This window comes from Thermobia domestica, chromosome 11 (assembly GCF_964235325.1).
Source record: "Thermobia domestica chromosome 11, izTheDome1.hap1.1, whole genome shotgun sequence".
Classification (NCBI taxonomy): Eukaryota; Metazoa; Arthropoda; class Insecta; order Zygentoma; family Lepismatidae; genus Thermobia; species Thermobia domestica.
Window position 1 is genome coordinate 247,754,822 of NC_137464.1, and position 14,577 is coordinate 247,769,398.

Sequence of the window (14,577 nt, forward strand, 5' to 3'; positions counted from 1 at the left end):
AAGGGAAATAAATATACATGTCGTTACAAAATAATGGAAATTACTGTAGTTCCCTGTTTGTCTACTTTAATGTTTCCATTATATTTTAGTTTTTAAAAAATCCAGTTTTAGTGATCATACCACAATCAATGTTCGTAGTTTGAGGGAAAGTTCTTCATCTAGGAAGGATTCGTAGATAAATTAGCAAAAAAGGGAAAAGGCAATTTTTCGGAAAAAAAAAAGAAAACACGTGAAAATCCAGGGAAATTCTCGCTCTGATTGATTGACCAATATAATGCTTAAGTTCACGGTTCATTTTATTTCAGGAGCTTTTGATTGTCTTTCTCGCCGCTCAGGAAGAATCTGAGACCACTGCCATATTGGATGTACCGGCAATAGAAAAAAAAAGACAGCAAAAAAAAAAATATATATTTGACGTTAGAGCCGACGCTTGAGCACCCATTAAGAAACTTAGTAGTCAACGCCTATGGAATGTATGATTTTCGCTCATTCAGCTAACCTTCGCTTGGGAAGAGTTAAAAAAAATAGCCCTCTAAGTTTGGTTATTGTTTTGTTCTGGCCTGTAGTGCATTTTAAATTGGTCATTACTACCCAGGCCTATAGCCATCCAAAAATGTAGGATGGGACCGGTACAAGTTAGGGGACCGATCCAACCATATTATAGTTCATTTGCAAGCCTACCGTGACAATTCCTGTAATACTTTGTTAGAAATTACCATATTAAAATTTACGTGTTATCAAATGGAGAGTTAGAAACCTAAGCGAAGAGGTATAACATCTCCTTAAGGAGACATTAAAATGTTAGGGGCTAGTAAAAAAAGGGGGGCCCATCCCCCCATGGATACGGGCCTGTCAGTGCCTTAGACTGTACGGCCATACAAGTACCTGAAATTTAATACTCCTAATCGCCTGGGGTGGAGTTTGTTTATTTACCTAGCAGCAGTTGCTGTCACCCACAAGTGGACAAGTTAGTGTCAAATGGGAAAACATTTTCGTAAACCTGCAAACTAGAATTGAGCTTTTCAAAAAAAACAAATCCCGATGTTTCACTTCCTCCAACACCCGTAATCACGTGATGGATACCTGGCGTAATACAGTACCATATTATGCGGATCATTTTGAAGCATTTGTATCTGTAGTAACTAAACTAAATTCAGACGATGGTTCATCCTTTTAGTAAGTGACAGTACCTTGAAACGTGACTTGGCTTTCATATCTCCCACTTTCGGGTTCATGACTCACTCTATATAAATAAACTAGAAACTACGGGAGATTTATTGAGTACTTCGGGTAAAGAAGTAGAGGGCATTGAAAGAAAGCTGAATGTTCTTTCTGCTTGGAAACCTGAAGTCGTAAAAAAAAAAATAATAAAAAAAAATAAAAATAAAGATTTGTTTGAGAAAAACATTCGCTATAAAACCCTATGTATAGTATCTGAAGTATTGGAAGGCCAAAACACAAGTGAAATTGTTGGTGTGAATATTCGTGATATCTGATAGGCCCCTTTTCAAATACGCTAGGTGAACATCGTGTAATGTAGAACGTTCCATTTCTCAATATAAGGAATTATTCCGTGACAATAGTCATGGGTTAACAATGGAAAATTTGGGAAAGACGTTAGTTATTCACTGTGATGCCCATGGAATTTCATCTGATGAACAGGAGCTATTGGTGAGCACCAATATTTATTTTTTTTATGTTGGGCGTTTTCCCATACTTTTCCTTGTTATTTTTTGTTAAATATTTTTTTTTTAGTTTTTAGCAAATATTTTGTTTTCATTTTCAGCACACAAAAAATAAACATATTTTACAGTTTTTTAGCACATAAAAATCCGGGCCCTAGTTATAACTTTTTTTGGTCATTTTTTCGTCATAGATATATGACACTGTACAGAATGTTTGTGGAGGCTCGCTGTATATCCAGAACGGCAACAAATCTCTGACATTTTAAAGAAGTTTTTAATTATGTGAACCCTTTAGCAGGTCATTTTTTTAAAAAAAATAGTACGCTGATGAGCACTTGAAATAAGAAATGAAATGAAATCTAAATTCTACGTCCCACGATTAACCGGCTAGGTAAATAAACTTATCACCCGCTTTTTTAGTGATAAGTTTGTCAAGAATGAAAGGAAGAATATATATTTTCAAGTTAATTTTCGTCAAAAAAAAAAATAGTCTATTTGATTTTGAGATAATATGGAGCGTACTTCCTTTGAGGTCTTCGAGTGATCGGTACTGCATTGAGTTGAAAACATTGGAGAATAATAAGTGTGTTTATGAAGTTTTCCCTGCTGATTTATTGGCTAGCAGAGATAGCATGGGTCAATGAGAACTTGACCCATGACCCACTCACCCACCATCCACCCTAAACCCACGACTCACCCTGACCCTCTCTGACCCATCATCCACCAAAAGCCATCATCATCAACTCTGACCTATTATCCACGTCCTCCTCACCACTGACTAAACTGTTTACACTTGCAATATAGCAAGACTGTGAAATTATCACTAATCGGAGTTTGAATTTCTACGGTCAATCGCTCAAGCACCACTCTGTTACAATCTGACCTTTACGATATAAAATGGTAAAGTCTTTGTCATGGGCCATATTACGATGAATATCAATTTAATTATCATAATATGATAATTATGATCATAATATAATTATATATTATATAATTATATCCTTGTTGAATTGATACTTTTCAGTGGATGAAATTTCAAAGTCTGAAATCATGGTAAAGTAGACCATGTAAGCGAAAGAAGTGTAAAATTCGACTCAGGAGCGTTATTTTAGACTTCGCTTGGGGGGGGGGGGCAAGAGCACCACCGACATAAGACTTTCAGGTTTTGTACTAGTATATTAGTATACAACTGATTAAAGTATATGTGTCCCTCAAACTCTTGGGGGTGGGGCAATTGCCCCCTCCGGCCCCCCTAAATGACGCCCTTGATTCGACTGTGTCTCGAAAGCCAAGTAGTAAGTCCTGTTGCTATTAATACGATTACAAATATCAATATCCAAAATTGTCTGATTTTTTTTATAGAAACAAATAAAAACTTAAAAAATGGAGGCTTTTAAAGTAAACTATATACAAATTCACTAGTGTTCAGAAGATGCTGTCTACAATGCACTGAACAGAGTAGGTCGGTGGGTCAGAGTGGGTTACGGTGGGTGGTGGGTCGCAGTGGGCTATGTCCTGTTGACCCACGACCCACTCACAAATTTCGACCTACTGACAGACTCTATCTCTGGTGGTTAGCGTGGGTGCCTGTGGTGAACTTGCTCCTGGGTTAGATTCCCGGTGGGAGAGCACAAAAAAAAAAATAACTTACTTTCATTAATCGTCCGTTTTATTTAGCCTAAAGAGCATAAACGTAGAACGTTAAACTAAAATTCGCATTTTAAAAAGCGTTTCACAGTAATCCCCATTTTAAACAAATACATTTTGGGGAAATATTGCATATATTTGCTGAGCCTTCCTAATAATCCTTACTACTTGCGTTTTTAATCAGTAGTGAATTTATTCCCACCTCACTCCGATTTTAAAAGCGCATTTTTCGCCAAAAGTTTAGTAAAAAGTTTCATATTTTTATAAAGCATTGTAAAGTTGATAAAATAAGATAAGCGTTGAAAATCTCCAATAAAAGAAAAAATAAAGAAACTTGCGCTCCGTTCACTTCTACAATCCATAGCTTCACTTGTAGATAAATAAATAAATAGTATAATAATTGTAGGTAGGTTATCTCAAAACCTCGAAGAAGTTTCAGTAAGTTGGTAACATTCCAATGATTTATTTGGTTCACCCATTTCTACACAGTAGTTTGTTCCAAATGTTTCTGACAGAGCTCAACAGATGGTGCTAGTTGTCTAAAATGTATGCGAAGTCAGAATGTTCGATTTGTGAGATAGCATCGCGTGTATTATTTTTTATTAAAACTCCTCTGTGTGTACGCACGACAAGACTCGCGCTCTGTTGTGTTATCAGAATGAGTAAAATATTAAAATAACTAGTTAAATTTATAATATTGAAAAATCGCTTCTTCTTTTGTATGTTTGAATACAAATTAGAAGTTGAATGGTATTACGTGTTCGTCTTTGGTGTGCAGAGATCAGACAACACAGGGGTTGACTTCCGGCGGAAACAAGGTGAAAATCCTCAATTAAAAGAACATTAAATGAGATTTTCAATTTCCACGTTAAGCGCTGTAGTATACCACAGGAGACAGAAGCAAAGTGAATGATGATGAAAGAATTAGTAAAAGAATTCCACAAAAAAAAAAAAAAAAAGATTTACAATAAATGCCCATGTCTGGATTTAACCAGTGACCCTTCGCGCAAGAAATGAACACTACTACTGTGCCATCCGATCCACTTCCATGTTGAACTGAAAAGGGAGAAAAACATTGTGCAATTTATTTGTTTGTTTAAAATAAATGTTCCCATTAAGAGTCAGGCCAGTATCCACGGGGGGGCAAGGCGGGCCGGGCCCCCCTAAACTTTGGCTGGCCCCATAAAATTTCACGGTAGGCTTGCAAATGAACTATAAATGGTGATGAAGTATAATATGATTGAGTCGGGGCCCCCCTAACTTCTACCGGGCCCCCCTAAATTTTGGGGCTGGCTACGGGCCTGTTAAGAGTTGAGGTTACATCAAAGTATGTTAATACCCTAAGATCTGATAACAATGATCCCAACATCCTTTTATTATTATTATTATTATTATTATTATTATTATTATTATTATTATTATTATTATTATTATTATTATTATTATTATTATTATTATTATTATTATTATTATTTACTGTGTTATCTACAATCTTAAAACTTAATGTATTCTTCATACATATCTACAGATTTTTTTATGCACTTGTTATTTTTAGAAAGTAAAGTATTATCGATATGCAATCAACTTTGATAACAAATCTTTCCATTTCTGTATACTTAGCAAATTACACGAGGTCTATCTGAAAAATAACCGACCTTGAAGTACTGACATTAACACACTTCCATCCGTCTTTGCAAGTGAAGTGGCGGATCTAGCGCGGGGACATGGAAGCGTAGCACCCCAGTTTTTTGAGTGACAAAAATAATTTAAGGTATTATTTATATACTTTTGAAAGTTTATAGTAAAATCATGGTACCATTATCATAACCTGGGTTCTGACTGCTGGCCCTCAGTTTTTACCTTCTAGAACCGCCCCTGCGTCTTTGCCATGCCTTTACGCACTGTTGGAAAGATTCTGCTGAGATGTCTCGAGACTTCGTCGTTACGGCCTTCTTAATGTTTTCCACGCTTTCAAAATATCCCTCACTCCTTCAATAATCCATTTTAACGTGGAAACAGAAAAGGGATATAGTATACATGAAGCTGCATCAGTTCCCGAAGGAGCAGGACGCTCATATTTTTAGGGATTATTCATTGAGTATGTACGAACTTACGAATGGGGTAACAAAGCGACTTTTATTTACTTATCGACTGATACGAAAATAATAATGAACGTACCTGTACTTTATCTATGACTATGTGTGTGTGGAGGAAGGGGGATTTAACGCATATCGCATGTCTTGTGCACATGGATACTTCTTAGTATTGCACTACGTAGAAAATTTATGGTATTTCATGTAGAAGTGGTAATAGAACACAGAAGAAACGCAGATCAGGGGGTTCTCATGTATACTATTACCCAGAAAAGTTATAGTGAGCAAACTCTTGTGGATAGGGGATTGGTCTAGGGGGCTGTGCAGGCTACTGTTTTGTTGTTAGGAGAGTTTTCTTCTGCTAAATGATACTCTTCGCCGGTTGTTTTACCACGAATTCTGTAGGCCATCATCACCTGCGACATACCTAACACATTGTCCACCCTAGATACACTGACACCAACTAACCACGAATACAATTTGTCCTGTTTGAAACAGAGAAGTCTTCCAGTTAGCATCACCACCATCTGCCCTCTTCAAACACATGCCTCTGTTCTACCCCACCTGACGTACTGCAGACGATCACATACCACCCCACGAGCAACGACCACGCACTGGTTCGTAACTTTTCACACAGAAGGCAAGTGTGCTATATGTTCTGAGCATTCGGCTTTCGAAAGATGGTTATTGTACACCTTTATGTCATACACTTTTATCTTACCTGCAAATTGGAAACGAAAAGTTTTTTTTTTTTTTTAATTTTAATTTTATGTCCCATCGTTCTGACCTAGACTAAAGAACATGAAAAATAAATAATGATAATGAATATTGAAAACGCAATAAGGAATATTATGCCCTGAGCAGGGGCGTCATTTAGGGAGGGCAGAAGGGGGCAATTGCCTCCCCCCCCCCCGCCAAGAGTTTGAGGAATACATATACTTTAATCGATTGTCTACTAATATACTAGTACAAAACGTGAAAGTCTTATGTCGGTGGTGCTCTTGCCCCCCCAAGCGAAGTCTGAAATGACGCCCCTGGCCCTGAGCTGCATTTGAACTCATCAACCCTCGACCACGTTAGCCGACAAAAATAAAATTTAAGTTAACTGCAATGGAAAGGAATTTTCAAGGCGCGAGTTTTTTTTTCTTTCTTTCTTTTGTTCTAAAACCTGTTGTCCTATAGCATCATAGAGAAAAAAAAAAAAGATTAAGAGACGAAATATCTCTCTGTACAGCTGAAGTTATGTTGAAACTCTTATCAGTTCTTTTAGAAGCTTCAGCTGAATCCTTGTTTCCTATGGGCTTATCGCCTTTTAGTATCTTTCTCAGTGATAATGCGCTAGCGAGTAAACCATAATTTTAGCTAGTTACGATCTTGTATTAAATATTATATGACATTTGTACTACAAGTTCTGTAGATCAAGTAACAATACATGCCATATGACAAGTTTTCGTAATTTATCATTAACAATGAAATCAATAATGCTAGATTACTGTTGTACAACCAGAAAGTTACTCGTATACACTATTACACGAGCTTCTTCACAAAGTACCGTAGAAATACAGATGGTTACCAAAATAGTAATTTAAAAAACTGGAGTTGGAAACACATCAGATGTCAAGGTTTATAACGGTCAGGCAGCGACCGCAGCATTGGGCTTTTGATGGCGGTGTTAGGGCAAACTTCGTACTATATGAAGAGCAGTAGAACGGTAATGTGCAATGAACTGAAAAGACGATGATAGTGTAAAATTGGCGACTTTTCTCTTTTCTATAGAGAGCAAATTTTTGGCGCTTGATTATATAGCGTGAGTGACAATGGTCGTAAGAACACCCTCAATGACAGGTGCTGCCGAACGGTGCAAGTGACGGAGGAACTCAATGAACACCTCCCGCAGCCGCAATTTGCCACAAGTTACATGGTCATGTGAGATCGGGTTACACTGATGAAACTGCTGATAAGAAACCATAGCGGTGACTTTGACATAACGCCAAATCTGGGCAGTATATTTATCCAATCATGGAACATAGTTGCTACTCTGTGATGCTGTGGGCTGCAATATTCTGTTTTTCAGTGGTTTATGTCTTACCGGTCGCGTCACTTTTCTCTCTTAAAAAAAAGTACACTAGAATTTATTAGTGCTTTCAACATTGCCATTCAACATAAGAATTATTCTGTAAATAATAGCAATACGAAATTATTGAATAATTTAACTTTTCCAATTTCAACAAGTGCCCGTTCTTCGCACGAACTGACCTTCAACACAATAGAGTATTGTCCATTTCAAAACATAAGAGCCTTGTCTCACACCACTATCAAAAGGGTAACCCAACCCTTGGTAGGACGGTGATTGGTAGATGTTGCCAGATGTTCGATGTCTTGTGATAAATTAAATAAAATAAAATTGGAGGAAATGGTACGTTTGACAACTTATTTTCCTCTTTCTAACCGAGGGTCACCTATTGTTTTCTTAGATTTATGGCCTGTTGACAAGAGACCGCCGTGTGGGTGTTCTGTGTATTTCCAAGAATCGAGGCTCTCTTATGCTGAAACCTAGCATAGTTTGGGTTGTATAACTTGACGGGCTTCTGAGATATCCGCACTTTATTGAACTTCCAGCACGTGCGACTCCGCTTGAGTCGAAAGTGGAAAAAGGCTTCGTACGCGATTAGATATGGTAAAGATATATTTATGTAGCGCTAGATACACACACAAACACACTATTTGTGAAAATCTTGTGACATACAGACACACATACACGTTCTTTTATATATTAATAAGAACTGAGGGAAACGGGAACTTTAGATGCTCAAAAAAAAGGTTCCTAGTGAACCCAGGTCTGCTAACGACTTAACTACAACCACAAAGGATTGTCTGTGCTACAACAGAGCTCAACAGTGGTTCGTAAGTGGGAGAATCCAATGACTTGTGATCTCGTATGTAACAGAAAGAACACTTCCTGTATATTGTCCCATTTCCGGTCTATAGTACTTGAAAAACAGCTTCTTCATAAATGTTGAAAACAAAAGCAATAGAGAGCATCAGACAAAGGAAAACTTTTTAAAATCATTAAAATATGTCAGTCTTGTAGTCATTGTTTTTAATTATCATTACTATTTTACTTTATTTTCCCGTTACAGCTGTTACAGTTTTGCAGTACCATTCTTTCTCCGATATGTTCTCCGCTCTGAGTTTTTATTTCTTCTTTTTTTGCAATCGTCGTTTCATCTACTTCCCTTCGTTCTGAATAGACAACGAACAACGAGGGGCAGCGGCTTACAGGATGAATGGTTGTGTAAAAGGAGAGCTAAAAAACTTATTCCCTCCGTCCGTCATCTCTTTGAAGCATGGACGAACGAAAAGCCCTTGTTCCCCACCACGAACGGTGTTTCCTAACGTTTTCCGAGCGAGGAAGCGACCACCTGTTTGGTTGTCATCTGTCACCGTCAAACGCAGCCAGGGAGCTTCGTGTAGTCCTTCGGTGAAAATGGTCCCTGCCAGCCTGCCTGCCTATTGTATTCTACTCATACTGATACCTCGTTCTTTTGTCACGAACTAGTTCCAATAAGTTCCAGTTCCACACAAGGAATCGCTTCAAGCAGTGTTTCTAGATCTTTCTCTTCTAAACTTTTCGTTTTCTGCAATTTGGCTGCCTGTTGAGCAGAAATGTTTGTAAACATTTTATGTATACTTTGTCTTTTTTAACAATAAAATAAGGAAACTAATATACAATATGTTGCAGGGGCGGATCCAGGGAGTGTCTCCCCCCCAGAAAAGGAAACTTTCTTATTTTATATATATAAGTAAAACCCATCCCAAAGTTTGGAGCCCTTAAAAGTAGCAGTATGACAACTGACCGCCCCCCCCCCCCAGAAGTCGGTCCTGGACCCGCCCCTGATATGTTGCTCTAAAAATACAAATTAAATAAACGCAAACGTCGATGTAGCGCAGAGTGGTTGCGAAACGATGATCGTGATATCTTTGGAACAGTGGCGTCGCCAGAATTCTTAGTTTTGAGAGAGCTTCATCCAAAAAAAAAGTTATAACAACTGTTAGTATTACATCTACGTATTCATAATTATGAGTCACATTCTCAGATTATAATAATAATAAATCATTCTGATGTATTGTTTGTATTATATTTATGAATTCTGAGTAAATTGTGTTTATTTAAAGAAAATACATAAAAGTCTTGCAGATTCTAAACTTTAATTCTATTGGAATCATTATATTCGTAGTTTTGTACGTACCACTATAATTGCGCACGCCTGATGTGTTGACATAAATAAATATGAATATCAATAATAAAGATGAAGTAACACATTTCCTTCAACCTTTATTATTATTAAGTATTCTGCCTTTCAGCAGGTCCTGGGACTAATGAGTTTTTATTATTATTATTATTATTATTATTATTATTATTATTATTATTATTATTATTATTATTATTATTATTATTATTATTATTATTATTATTATTATTATTATTATTATTTTGGATTTTGGCATGGAAATGTTTCTTCCACTTTTGTCGATCTTTAGCTTCCTTTTTTAACTCCCAATATTTTCTCCTATCTTTCAAATCATCCATCAGCTGTGTTCTTCTTCTTCCTATTCCTCGCTCCCCATCCATCTTTCCTTCTATGGCGGTGTAAAGAAGACAATTTCTTCGCAAGATGTGTTCAAGAATTTTGCATTGTTAGTAAGAATGAGTTTATTTAGGTTGGTCATAGCCCATTGCAAACTGTAGTGCTATTTAAGAATAGTATTCAGTCAATACTGGTAGGGATGCGCACGAGTCGAGTCGAGACAGAATTTTCCTGAGAAAATTCGAGTCGAGACACAGCTCTTCCTACAGAAAAATATACGTTTTTCGAGTCGAGACATCACTTTTACATCACATTTTCGAGACGAGACAGCCTCAAATCTTGTCTCGTGCGCATCCCTAAATACTGGTGTATGTCCACGCGTGTTACCGTATCGCTTCCTCTTCCTACGCTCCATTAATCTTCGTCTTTGATATTGAATCCAAGCAGGGGCGTCATTTAGGGAGTGCAGGGAGGGGCAATTGCCCCCCCTGAGTTGGAGATTTATAGAGATTTTATTAATAAAATAGTAGTAAAACAGTAGAAAACGCGAAATTTTACTTATACCAAGGGGTCTTGCCCCCCCCCCCATAAGCAAAATCTGAAATGACGCTCCTGAATCCAAGTGAATAAATCAAACTCAATTTCATGATTTTGCACTCAATAGTTCCAAAGTCTGGTTAAAAAAAAAAAAAAAAACTTTCATTTCTTTCTTAGGATTCGCATTAGCAAAATCCTGCCTAATCTAAATAGTAGGATGCAAGGAGACCATTTATAGAATTTTAAAGGTTCTATACCGGTACCTGGAAGTTTGGTAGATCTGGCGAACGACAAAAAATCATTCAAGAGCCCGAACTCTCTCCCACTCAGTGAAGGAGCTAGGATAGTAATACTAGGGGGCAAAAGGAGAGGCAAAACAAATTGAGTGTAGGGCAAAATCCAAGCGGATAAAATCCAAGAGGACAAAATCCAAGCGAACAAAATCCAAGAGGACAAAATCCAAGCTAAATTCTGGTAAGGCGGACAAAATCCAAGCGGATAAAATCCAAGGAGCAGTATCATGTGCGTAGCTGCGTATGTGCCTGTGAACACCCTAATTAAATTGTATGTTTGTTTCTTTCTTCAATTGTCATGCATTCTAAAGTTTTATCTGTAATTCTTAAATTTATTGAAATAATATTTCATTTACATTTAAAGAACTGAAAATCCAATAAAATATGTAAGATTGACACAGTAAGAGTGCAGACGAACTTTAATTACTCATAAAATAGTCTGGTCACTGCTAGGACATGCCCAGGTGAATCCAATTTAGGGTGATCAGAAATATTTTGACTAAAAAGAGTATACTCACATAAATTAACCAGAAAATGAAAGCACTGGCTTGCTATATCAGAGATAACAAATAACAGCAAAGCAGCCCAGTCTTAAAAAGGGTACACTACTTACTTAATTCTATTATATTCATTGAGAATTAAAGTAAAAATAAAATTAAAAAGATATAATTTAGATAAACAAAATACTTCTCTACCCTCAAAGTATTTACTTCTGTTACACTTGTCAAAATAACCAATAATATATACATTTTCATTTAGTTTGTCTAGACACATTTTCACATTTCGATTTTCTAAATAACACTTTTACATTATTTAATTCAGACACAGTATTACATTATTAAAAATACACACTACATAGCCTATTTCACATTTTGATCATTTCTGACGAAAATTTGATTAGTATATCATAATTATTTGTTTCAAAATATACATAAAACACTACTAACAAATCAAGATTTTTGTATGCCACCTCATAAGAATGGAATTAAAATACTACAATGATTGGTCTCACAATAATATGCTGAGTGTCTTAAATGTATTATACTGTATATAATAAAATTGAGAAGAAAATACATACGTTTACAATGTATTTGTACACACATAATATTTATACGTACTACTTTCATATGGATGTGATAAGTAATTAAAGCTCATCTGCACTCTTACTGCGACAATCTTACATGTTTTATTGGATTTTCAGTTCTTTAAAAGTAAATGAAATGTTATTTCAATAAATTGAAGAATTACAGATAAAACTTTAGAATGCATGACAATTGAAGAAAGAAACAAACATACAATTTAATTAGGGTGTTCACAGGCACATATCACAGCTGTGAACATGATACTGTTCCTTGGATTTTATCCGCTTGGATTTTGTCCGCCTTACCAGAATTTAGCTTGGATTTTATCCTCTTGGATTTTGTCCTCTTGGATTTTGTCCGCTTGGATTTTGTCCTCTTGGATTTTATCCGCTTGGATTTTGTCCGCGCCCCAAACAAATTTGGGGAGGTGAGGCAACCACGCTTGTTTTGCTTTGAATATTATTATTATCTGTTCTAGCTTATTATTATTATTATTATTATTATTATTATTATTATTATTATTATTATTATTATTATTATTATTATTATTATTATTATTATTATTCACCGGTTGTACATAAAAATGGGGGCGAATAGGGACGAGGAAAAATATTGGGTAGCGATCACCCCTCCTCGCCCCCTGTATCGCCGCCACTGCTCCCACCCCACCCTGTTGGGAGTCGTATTTCGCGAAACGTTCTCTTTTCCGTAGCCCAGGTTGTAAGGAGATATTCGGCGAACATAATTTCAAGGTTCGACGCTTAGTAGTTTAGGAGATATGGTGAAGAGAAAAAAAAAGAAAAAAGAAAATCGTCGATGAAAATGGAGCATACAAATTACAATAAATACATTCTCAAGTTTGAACTCCAAAGTCTCAGTACATTTTAGACAACCTCACATATCATTGAAATGGGAAGAATTTATGTTTTCTTATTTTTGAGAATTCTCTGTGTAGAGGAAGATTTACATCTATAACATTACAAAACTTCCAAATTGCTTTGAAGATATGAATGGGATATTTGTGAGGAAAATGTATAAACAATTGTTTGAAACCGGGCCGTAATTGAATTACAAATACAGATCCGAATAAGATTTTAGATTGTAAAGGGTGTCTGAAAAGTCGCGGAATCTGAACTTTGGAGTATCATAACTATTGAACATTAAGTGTTAATGAAGTAAAACTGCCACCCGAGGAAAACCTGTCTATTTAGATATTTCTGAGATATAAACATGGGGAGAGGAGTTGCCATTTGACTTCACGTATACCGGATATATATAAAGGTGGTGATTTTTGTTATATTTATGTACTTTATTTTATTTATTTTTTTTACTACACGTAAAAAATCATGAACTCGAAACAGAAGTGACATTGTTTATGGACAGTGACGTACGCAGGGGGTGGGTCCTGGGGGTCCGGACTCCCCTCCCCGAAATCCCGATTTTTTGTAAATGTAGTCTACTTTTAGGAGCAATTTTAGAAATTTTCATATAATTTAGCCTCAAATTGTATTTGGACCCCCCGAAACGCTTTAGACTCCTCCCGAAATAAATTCCTGCGTGCGTCTCTGTTTATGGACGAATAAGAATGTTAATGGATAAGCTGGGTAGGAATGTATCGTTCTGAAGCAACAATGATACATTGACACCTAGTGTAAGCATAATAGCGTGCTGTGAAAAAAAAACATCTTTTTTTCCGGCATTACCACGTAATATTGCAACACTGAGAGTACCAGACAGTGTCAATAACTCAACACATGTGGCTGGACACTATCCTGCAGATAGACTGTTACAAACAAAAAAGAAACTTGCAAATCATTGAGAAAGTCATTGCCAGGGGCAGGTAGATCCTTACTTTCGTAAGTTTCTTATTTGTAACACTTCGGTGTGAACGGTCCCGGGTTCAATTTTCGGTGGATGAACTCGGTCGAAAAAAGTGTAAAAAGCTTTTCAGACCAGCCATCCTGAATGAGGTTTTCCTGGGTTTTTCTCATTCACACCAGGCAAATGCCGGGGTGATTCCTCACTTATAGTTCCCAGTCCCCGGGTAGTGTGATCCTTCATATATGACGGGCTCAATGACCATAGATGCCGACAGCCCAGAAATCTAAATCCTAAATCCTAAAAATCATATTTGTAACAGTCTATCCGTAGGATAGTTGGTGGCCGGCCATATATGTTGTCACTGTCTGATACCCTTAGTGTTGCCATATTATGCCGTAATGGCGGAAAAGTTTTTTTTTTTTTTTCAACGATACGCCATTATCACGGCCGTGGGCCAGTTTCAATGTTGATCTACATGGAGCAAAAGCAGCAACAGGAGATAGCGAGAAGACGGTTTTTAAATCTATTTAGTGTTCTAAGAATAGATGCCATCTTATGTCCTAAGTCTATAATCAATCCGTAAGTAGTTGATTTCCGGCACTTCCGGCTTTAACGTTGATCGCTATAGAGTACGAACGGTGATAGATAACGAGAAATGGTTTTCGGAAATCAATTAAATGCCCCAAGAATATATACCATTTTTATTAAAACGGGAAGCGGTAGAACTTCACTACCACTTGTAGTTTCAATATGAATAGAGAAAGTATCACATCATGCAAATCAAACTTTTCACGTGGTGTACACGGTGCACTACTACTTGTTATTTGCTT